The following is a 9,659-nucleotide window of genomic DNA, read 5'->3' on the forward strand; positions in this document are numbered from 1 at the left end:
TTTAACACAATTCTTTGTTTTACGGAGGACCTTGAGTTTATCTGAGGGTGAATACATATGAAACAATAATCATGTTACGGAAGAACCTGATCTGACCTTTTTTTGATATCCAAACCCTAAGATGACAGAGAAACTACTCTTATACAGTAACAAAGACTAAAGAAGGTAAGGGCTGTAATAATGATAGGTCTGAAACAGAGCTGCAAAAAAAGTAACTGTGAAGGGTCTGATTTCTCTGGATACTATCCATTATTACAGTGCTTGTGTTTATATGACTTCAGGAAAAGAGAAAAAAGCTTGCTACGTTTTTGTATCATTGAAAAACCTTTGAGATTTTCAGTTTGTAAGACATTAACAACAAACAGCTGTATTTGCATACTGATCTATACGTAAACTTCATTGCAACATATTTCTTTCAACAGGAAAATATTTATATTTAAGATATTAATAAAAAATGTAGAACTTTGCTTTCCTTAGTGTAAATAAAATTACAGTAAGATTCCTGAAACCTCATATGTAACTGAAAATCTTTTAAAATGCATGCTGGTCTCAGTGTTTAGAAATCAATTGATTTTCTTACTATGTATTCATGTTATTGAATCTTTTTTTCTGCAAATATACAGTTTTATAAGGAAATACTTAAGAGTTAAGAATTTTGTGGTAATTTTGCTTAGTAATAGACTGGAGAAACAAAAAATCTAAAGAATAAACATCAAAAGGCCGAAAAGAACACACACACACACACACACACACACACACACACACATCATATAGGTGCTTTTTTTAAAGGTGCTTTGTTTTCAATAATTTATTCCAAAATGTATTATGCAAAGTCGTCTCAAAGACATATGTGGGTTTGAAAGTTTTAGATGCTGATGCAGGTTGTTCATTTCTAGTAGAATGACTGGTTGAAAGATGGCAGCTGAAATCTGGAACCTAACTGGGTACACATTACTTTGTGATGGTCAAAGAAATAGAATCCCATCTCCATGATCCTCAAAGCATACTAACATTTTTAGTTGAACATGCTGTCTTCAGAGAACTTTAAAACATATTTTCATAATAACAGTATTTAGATTTAAACTTAAAAAAATTACTCACTTTGAGTTTTAGTTTACTAAAACTACATTTGGAAACATTTCTCCCTATTTGGCCTTTGAACACATCTAATCCTTTTATTCTGAAAGGGTAAAGTGCCTTTTTATTTATTTATTTATTTATTTATTTTTATTATAGCTAGTATCCTTAAGAAGCAGAAACCTTGGGCCACCTTGTGTGGATCCTTGCAAATGGGTTCAACTTGCCAAAGGCAAAGTAATAAAAAGAAGCAATCAGCACGTCCCCTTTGCTTCATTTTCAGTAGAGGAAATTCACAAGCTCCTGTAGATTGCAGTGCTAGGAAAATAAAATTTGTCATTAGAACAATGGTATTACCACTTCCCCACTCTAAGCCTGTTTCAAAGTCTCCACTCATAATTAATTGCTGACTCAGTTTGCCTCCACTGCCAGAACTGAGGCTTGCCCCAAAGTGTCTACTGGGTTGATCATGTTAGAAACATGAGAGAGGCAAACTGATGATCACTCAGTAGTTCTGGATTTATCAAAGCGTGTTAATTTCGTGTAAACACTGTGTTTGTTAGGATTGCAAAGGTATAAATAATTGAAGGGGGAACCCCTAAAATTTTAAGGTAACCTGCTCAAGATCAGTGAGGGAAGGCAACATTTGAGACTGGGCTCTTCAACTCCTTGGTCCAGTAATGGACTGGAGCCAAACACGACACCATCCAGGAGTTTCAAAGCTGCGTAGTAAAATAGCTAGCGTGGGCAGTCCTTTTGTACTCCAGCTAGAGTAAAATTAACGCAGTCTTCCTTTTTTCCATCGCCGTCTGAGAGCATCCAGCAAATGGGTGTAGGGTAGGGAGAGCAGAACCCAGGTGTCCTTACACAGCTGAGTCTTTTGAGAAATTGTAACCGAGGCGGGTGGGAACCACGGGAAAGCGTCAGTGAGTTGGGAGAGGGAAACGGGAGCAGCTGAGCGCTGGGCGAGGGGAAGGAAGCTGGGGTGTGTGCGTCTGGAAGGGAAGGGGGAAGACGGGCAGGAGTGAAAACGGGGGCCAAACTCAAGCGGAGGGAACCCAGCGCCCGCTGCCTGCAAAAGGGGGCGAAAGCAGCCAGTAAGAGTGAGGGGGAAAGCGGGAAGACGAGGGAAGGGAAGGAAGTAAGGAAAGAGGAAGGAAAGGCAGGAGGGGAGAGAGGAAGAGTGTCTGCAATTTCTGCGGCCGGCTCAGTAGGAGGAGCAGGAGGAGAAAGAGGAGGATCCAGAGTCAGTCAGTCAGGCAGCCAGCGGGAGGTGGAGAAAGCAGGAGGAGGAGGAGGAGGATTAAAGATGGCCACCAACAGCTGCGGGAAACGGCAACAACCCCTCACTTTCCGGGATGGTCCCTGCGGGTCGGCCCGGCCTTGATGGAGAGGAGAAGCCCGAGAAGCGCCGAGGCTGAGGCGGCGGCGGCGGCGGGGACCCAGCGAGGAGGAGGACGCGGGGGAGCAGGGACCGGGGCAGGAGAAGGGGAAGGCGGCGGCGTCGCTGCCCCGGCCGCCTAGCGCCGCTGCCCGCGCCGGCGGACCGGTTCCCGCACCTCGCGGTCGCAGAATCCAGGCCGGCCCGCGGCCCCTGGCCCCGCCGCGGGGCTCCTGGGCCCCGCCGCGGACACTGTGCCCGCCGCCCCCTCCCCGTCGCCGGCGCGCACTCGGGCCCGCCGCGGTCCCAGCTCCCGGGCCAGGCCCGCCCGCGCCCCCCCGCTCTCCGGTGAGTGCCCACTGCCAGCGCCCCCCACCCCACCCTGCGCCCGGCCCACCCGGGCCGCTTTGTTTGTGCGGGGCGGAGGCGCTGCCCACTCGCGGCCCTGTGCCCGCTGCCCCTGCGGACAGGCCGAGGCCCAGCTGCCGCCCTCTCCCGGGACCGCGCTGCCCCCAGCCGCCGCTGCCATCAGTCTTGGCTGCCTGCCTTGTGTCCTCCACCGCGGCCTGGAGAGGGCGCCGTCGCGGTGGGGTCGGGGTTGGGGTCACGCGCGGCTGGCGGTGGGGAGGGATGTTGGGGTATTTCGGGGGGCGGGGGAGGACAGGGCTGGACGTTGCCCCTAGTGAGCAGTGAAGTGTGTAACCTAGCGGTCCAGGCATAGGGGTCCCGCCAAAGCCCCATTTCCAGACCCTGTGGGGGTCTCCTCTCCCGGAGCCCCCCCCAGCGCCCGTGCGCAGCCGAGCGAGGCCTCCATCCCTCGGGCGCTGTCTCCCGGGCCTCTCCTGCTTATTCCCAAGCCCTGCTCTCCCCCAACGCCCTGTGCTGGAAACCCTTCGTTTATGCGAGGAACCTAGATGCTCTTGGGGTGTTTGCCCTTTTATTCTCTTGTGCATGGGATGTGGTGGCATCGCAAACATTCACAGTTACGGTGGGGTTCAAAGAGCAGTTGTGACCTTTCCTTTTGGCCCACCTGGCCAGTGTTTGATCCTCAGGTGCAGCGTTTCATTGATTTTTATCATTGAATTCTGAGATCTACACTATTAGGTCCTCTTTTCGCTGAAATAATCGGATAAAACCTGATTGAAAGGATGTTTACTATATGTGTGAATCCTTATCTCTACTTCCAGTGCCTTAAAAATGGTTGTTTCCTGTGGGAGAATGGTGCTAATGCATAGGAAAAACAGTTTTTTGTTCAGTAATGGGCATGAGTTGGTAGTTCCAAATGGTTATTGTAGTCTGAAAACCAAACATTAAAAAAGAAGAACAAAACCTTTTGCTTTGAGATAGCAGTATATTTCCAGGTTGGAATCATTTGAGAGCAGGTTTAGAACAATTAGTTTCCACCATCCGGCTAATTATAACAAACATATGTAAAACAGAACCAAAAATATGTTGGTTAAAAAAAAAAAACTAGGTGTGTATTAGGACATAGGTCTAGCAAAAAATAAATCTTGCTTTAAAAAAACTTTATCATGGGACTCTAAGCACAGGAAATAGCTTGGTATGTTTTTCTTTTTTTATATTTAGAAATACATATGCATTAGACTGATTTGAGAACTCTTCCTAGGACATTTGAGCACAGTAGTACATGTTATACTTTGAACTATTCTCAACCTGCTAGAAATACAGATTTATACTAGTTTGTTTTTCTGTGTTGAAATTGATTCATGTAAAAAATGTTAGATTTCTAATTAAAAATTTCTGCACAAAGAAGATACGAATTAGAAAACATGTTCTGGTCTTGCAAAATGTAGTAAACAGAGTAAGCGACAAGCGATTGAAAAGTGGATCTAAGGGGTGACTGGGTGGCTCAAGTCGGTTGAGCATTCCCCTTTTGCCTTAGGGCATGATCTGGCAGTTCCTGAGTTCGAGCCCCACATAGGGCTCTGTGCAGACAGTGCAGAGCCTGGAGCCTGCTTCGAGTTCTGTGTCTCCTCTCCCTTCCCCTCCCCTGCTCTGTCTCTCTTTCTTAAAAATAAATAAACGTTAAAAAAAAAAAAAGTTTGGAAAAGTGGATCTGAGATTATCTAACATACTATATCATGGAACTTGAGAACCACTGACTCCCAAGGAGGATGAGCCCTTAGTGATGCTAATCTGAAATCACACCCAAAGTAGGGCCATTTCTGTAGCATCCTTGGAAGGATCATCTGGCATCTGATTTTCATACCTATATGATAACAGGTTCACATCTTTCTTCAACATTCTAAGTCTTTTTCTGTTTATGTAAGTTAAAATCTGCCTTCCTGATATTTCCGCTGAGTTCCAGTTTCCCTTTGTGTGTATGATGCATTTACCATCCATAAAAGAATTAAGAGATAAATGACTCCTACTTTAATTTTTTTTGTCATCAGGTTTAATGAAGTATAATATACATGCAGTAGTTTTGACAAATGTATACAATTGGATAATCACCACAATCAAGATAAGAAACATTTCCATCCAACCAAAAGGTTCTCTCCCTCTGCCCCCAGCCCCTGGCAACTATTAATCTAATTCACAGACCTATAGTTTTCCCTGTTCTAGAATATCACATAAATGAAATCCTACAATATGCAATATTTTGAGTCTTTTACTTAACATAATGATGTTGATATTCATTAAGTTGTTGCATGTGTCAGTAGTTTTTCAGTGGTATGCTGATAAATGTGTTAACAACCTGCTCTCCAAAAAAAAATCCCGAATTTATAGTATTTGCTACTGTTTGTAGTGTAAATACTCTTACCATGGCCTATATTAAGGTATCGTGAGTTGTGCCTAGTTTGGGTCAGTTAGAAATAAAGCTGCAATAAACAATGTGAAGGACAGATATTTTCAGTTGGGATTACTGGGTCCTAGGAGAAGGGTATATTTATCAAAAGTAGTAATTTATATCGAATAGCCAAACTTTTTTCCAAAATGACTATAGTATTTTGTATTCCTACTAGCACTGTAAGAATTTCAGGTGCTCTGCATTCAGTACTTACTATTATCAGTTATTAAAATTTCAGCAATTATTATGTGTGTAGTCTCCTTTAACATTTTTGACTTTTTTTTTAAGTTTATTTATTTTGAGAGAGAGAGAGGGAGTGCACAAGAGTGGGAAGGACAGAGAGAGAGGGAGAGAGAATCTCACGCAGGGTCTGTGCTGTCAACACAGAGCCCCATGTGGTGCTCAATCTCATGAACCATGAGATCATGACCTGAGCCGAAAGCAAGAGTTGGACACTTAACTGACTGAGCCACCCAGGTGCCCCAACATTTTTGACTTCTTCTCATTTTCAGTAGTATTTGAACTAACATAGGAAGTTTATGATTGGCATTGCTGAATAATTTTATTTTTGGCTTGGTCATCAGTCATGGTCTCACTATAAAGGCTATAGCACTTAAAGGATGTTTCTTGATTTCTTGTGAAATTGCCTTTCATGAATTGCTTTTTTGAAAGGAATCAGTAAGGAATTCTAAAACTTAGCTGTTAACATTTTTTTAAATGTGGCTAAGAAAAACCTAGGTAAAGATTTGTTTCTTTTCATAAAACTTTGGAATTTAAAAAAAACTCAAAAAATTGGGGCACCTGGGTGGCATAGTTGGTTAAGCGTACAACTTGGTATCAGCTCAGGTCATGATCTCGCTGTTACAGGACTGAATCCCACATTTTGCTCTGCACTGAGTGGAGCCAGCTTAGGATTCTCTCTCCCTCTATCTCTGCCCATCCCACTCTTTCTCCCTCATTCTCTTTCAAAAGAAATAATTAAACTTTTTAAAAAAAACTCAAATTATAAAGTATTTCTTCAAATTTGCTTGGACTTAAAAAATAGTTCAATCATGTAATCTTTGAACTCATCCAGGAACTTGTAAGAAGTGTTAACACATAAATGAATATAGCATCACTTTCAATACTTGGAAAGCTAAATTTCATGGAAGACGATAGTGTATATTTTTGATTCAGTGTATTTGATTTAAAAAAAATTTTTTTTTAATGTTTATTTTTGAGAGAGAAAGAGAGAGAGGGAGACACAGAATCCGAAGCAGGTTCTAGGCTCTGAGCTGTCAGCACAGAGCCCGATGCAGGGCTCAAACCCACAAGCTGTGAGATCATGACCTGAGCTGAAGTTGGACGCTTAACCGACTGAGCCACCCAGGTGCTCCTCAGTATATTTGATTTTTATTGCTACTATCAAGTTGGTCAAGTTTTATTTGTTACATACTCATGTGTAATAAGTATTAATGGCATTCAGAGTGCTGATTTTATTCTGGGATCTATAATGGTTTTTAGTTTTTCCAGATGGAGCAATAAATTTAAACATAATTTAAAAATGGTACATTTGTGATACTTTAGTATACATCCTTAACTCTTCCTTATTTATTTTACCCGTCCAAACTATACTCCTTAGCTCTAGATTCATATATCCAACAGCTAGTTTAGACATACCTACTGAGATGTTCCATAGGCATGTCAACCTCAACCTGTCCAAACCTCAACTCATAACCTTTCCCCCAAAATGTCCTTCCTGTGCCGCCTGTCTTCTCAATGTGAGGAAATGCCATTCTCATCTACCCTGTCCTGAGTGGAATCCAGGCCTTCATCTTCTACTCCTTTGTCTTCCTCAGTTTCCACCCCCAGGCACATACTAGGTCCAATTGCTTTTGTCTTCTAAGTATTTCTCCTCTTCTGCTTCCTCCTTAGAGGCCTTGATTCAGGCCTCTGTTTCTCAGCTGAAGTGCTACAGTGCCCTTCTATACATACTCTCCTCAGCTGTAGTCACACCTCTGCTCATCACTTCCTCTCACCCTGTTTCCAAAACAAATTTTCCTTTTTAATTTGGAAAAATACATGGTTATGATCTTTTCAATATGCTTTTTTTCCTCCTCTTTAAAATCTTTTAATAGATTCTAAGCCATCAAAGAGCCATTAAAGCATGGGGTGCTATTCTGTACAAAGCTCTGTGTTTGTGACCAGGCTCTAGCTTCTCCAGTCTCCTCTCTGACAGCCATTCATTTGTTCATTAAAAAAAAAAGAAAAAGAAAAAGATTTGAGTGCTCTGCAGAGTTCTAGGTGATGGAGTTTTATCAAGGGACTTAAATTGTAGAGGGGGACAGATGACAAGTGTATATTATTGTCAGTTGGTAATGAGTGCAATGGAACAACATAAGGCTGGGTAAGGAGTTAGGGAGCAGTAGGTTGCTGAGGTGTGGGTGTGGTGCCATTTATAGAGGGCTGTATGAGAAGGCTCTATTATGACATCTGAGCAGAGACTCAAAATATTCAAGGGAATGAGAGTTTTAGATCTGCGAGAAGAGCAGGTGCTGAGGGGAGGGTGCTTGAGATGTCTAGACAACAGCAAGGGGTTGGCGGAGGGAGGTGAGAGCTGGGTCAGGCTAGTGGAGGCTCCGGCAGACCAAGCAGGCCAGCGTGAGGACTTTGACTTCTGAGCTCAGTGAGTTTGACCCTAGAGTGCGTCCTCTCCATGGACAGAGATGCATTCCTATCTCCTACTTGAGGTTTCTGAAGTATGCCACCTCTCTTACCTTAAGCCTTTCCTTCTGGGAATAGTGCTAGATTATCCCTCCTCTGTGTTCCCTTAGCACTCTTTGTCATACCCCTACTTAATAGCTGCTTTGTTTGTCTCCTCTCCCTAGGCTGAGGCCCTAAATTTTTTTTTTAAACCTCTGAATTCCTATTTCATTGAATTAATGTCTGTTGAATTTTAGAATTGCTGAAAATGGGATTAATTACTGAAAACTGGGTAAGAGGTACTTAACAGTACTGTGTAGTGACTGCTACCCTGATGTGAATGTGGATTCTATGTTTTGCTGACCACTGTGCATTTAGTGCTGGAGCAATGAGCTGTGCATAATAAGTGCTCAGTAAATACTGGGTGAATGATTAAGTGCACACCCGTGTACCAGCCTTTGCCTGTTCTTTCTTCTGCTTCCCTTAGACCCATGGGCAAGCTTCCCCCAAATCTCTTAACTCTTTCTCTACTGCCTTATTTGCCCTTTCTCTAATCACAAGCTCAAGAAATGACAAATACTTCAGAAATTTTTTCATTCATTCATTAGCAGCGAATGTAAATGTAACAGAGAAATGTAGATAATTTCTCTCCAGGCTAAATAGATGGTGGTCATTGCACAGTTTTTGGTTCATTTGCACTTCTGTTTTCCTTTCTTTGGCAGGAATTTTTGGGGGCTATTTTATTACTGGGCCTTTGACTCTTTAATAAACCACTGATAGGTCTAGAATATCACTTCTATAAACAACTCAAGCAGGAGCAGGGTGTGAAAAGTCTAGTACTAGAAATAAAATAGACAGTATTTCTTAGTTTCATTTGGTTGAACAAACAATTAGAGTTGATGATTTACCTTACTATCCTGGTGCAGGCCTTTGGGGAAATGGCCGGCTCTAGCAGGGAGTCTTCAGCCCCAGAACATCTAGGTATCATCTTAAGCCTGGAACTCTTACCAGTAACTCTTGAATCCCTCAGTCCTTACATCTCGGGCTTCCCCATTCTGTCTGACTGTCTCCTTCCCCAGTACCTGCATGTCTTTGAGCCTGCAGGGAAAGGATGGTGGGAGATCCCAAGTGTCTTACCTGCAAAAGCTGTAAGAAGAGGCAGAGCATTTAAAGTACCATATGTTAGGGATAGGAATAATTTTTCCATTTATGTTTTACTAAAAATCATTGTGTGCAGTAGGCTGTCTTATGTATAACATAAATATTGGATTATTGATCTTCCATAGTGTTGTAATCCATTGTGACAGGCCTGGTGGTGATAGGTCCTCTAGTGTTTTAGTACATGAAATACTTTGTATATCTTAGTCTGCTTATTGTGGGTACTATTTGTATTGTGACCAACAAAATTATAATTTCACTAAGTGCTGAGTTTTTGTTTTGTTTTGGGTTTGAGTTTTTTTTGTTGTCGCTGTTTTAATGGTTATGCGTGAGTAGGGCCTTCATTTTATTTCTCTAATAGAGTGGTCTTACTATTAAATTTGTACGTTGGTTTTCTTAGGTCAAGGAAAATTACTAGTGACTTAAGTTTAAGTTCTCTCACAAATTAAAAAAAAAATCGTCCTTGCTTCTATTTGTATGCAGTATATTAGCGTATGACTTGGGATAATATTAATGCATTTAGTTATTTTAAGTTCAATATATCATTGT

General features: G+C 42.3%; 1 protein-coding gene across 1 annotated transcript in view; it reads left to right on the forward strand.

Moving 5' to 3' along the window:
* The first annotated feature begins 2,719 nt into the window (after positions 1 to 2,719).
* The window catches only part of WDFY3 (WD repeat and FYVE domain containing 3), a 277,948-nt gene continuing 271,008 nt past the window's right edge, over positions 2,720 to 9,659 (forward strand). The window contains 1 exon segment of the mRNA XM_043572269.1: positions 2,720 to 2,806. The gene's annotated coding sequence lies outside the window, so the exon portion shown is untranslated.

Source organism: Prionailurus bengalensis, chromosome B1, assembly GCF_016509475.1.
Source record: "Prionailurus bengalensis isolate Pbe53 chromosome B1, Fcat_Pben_1.1_paternal_pri, whole genome shotgun sequence".
Classification (NCBI taxonomy): Eukaryota; Metazoa; Chordata; class Mammalia; order Carnivora; family Felidae; genus Prionailurus; species Prionailurus bengalensis.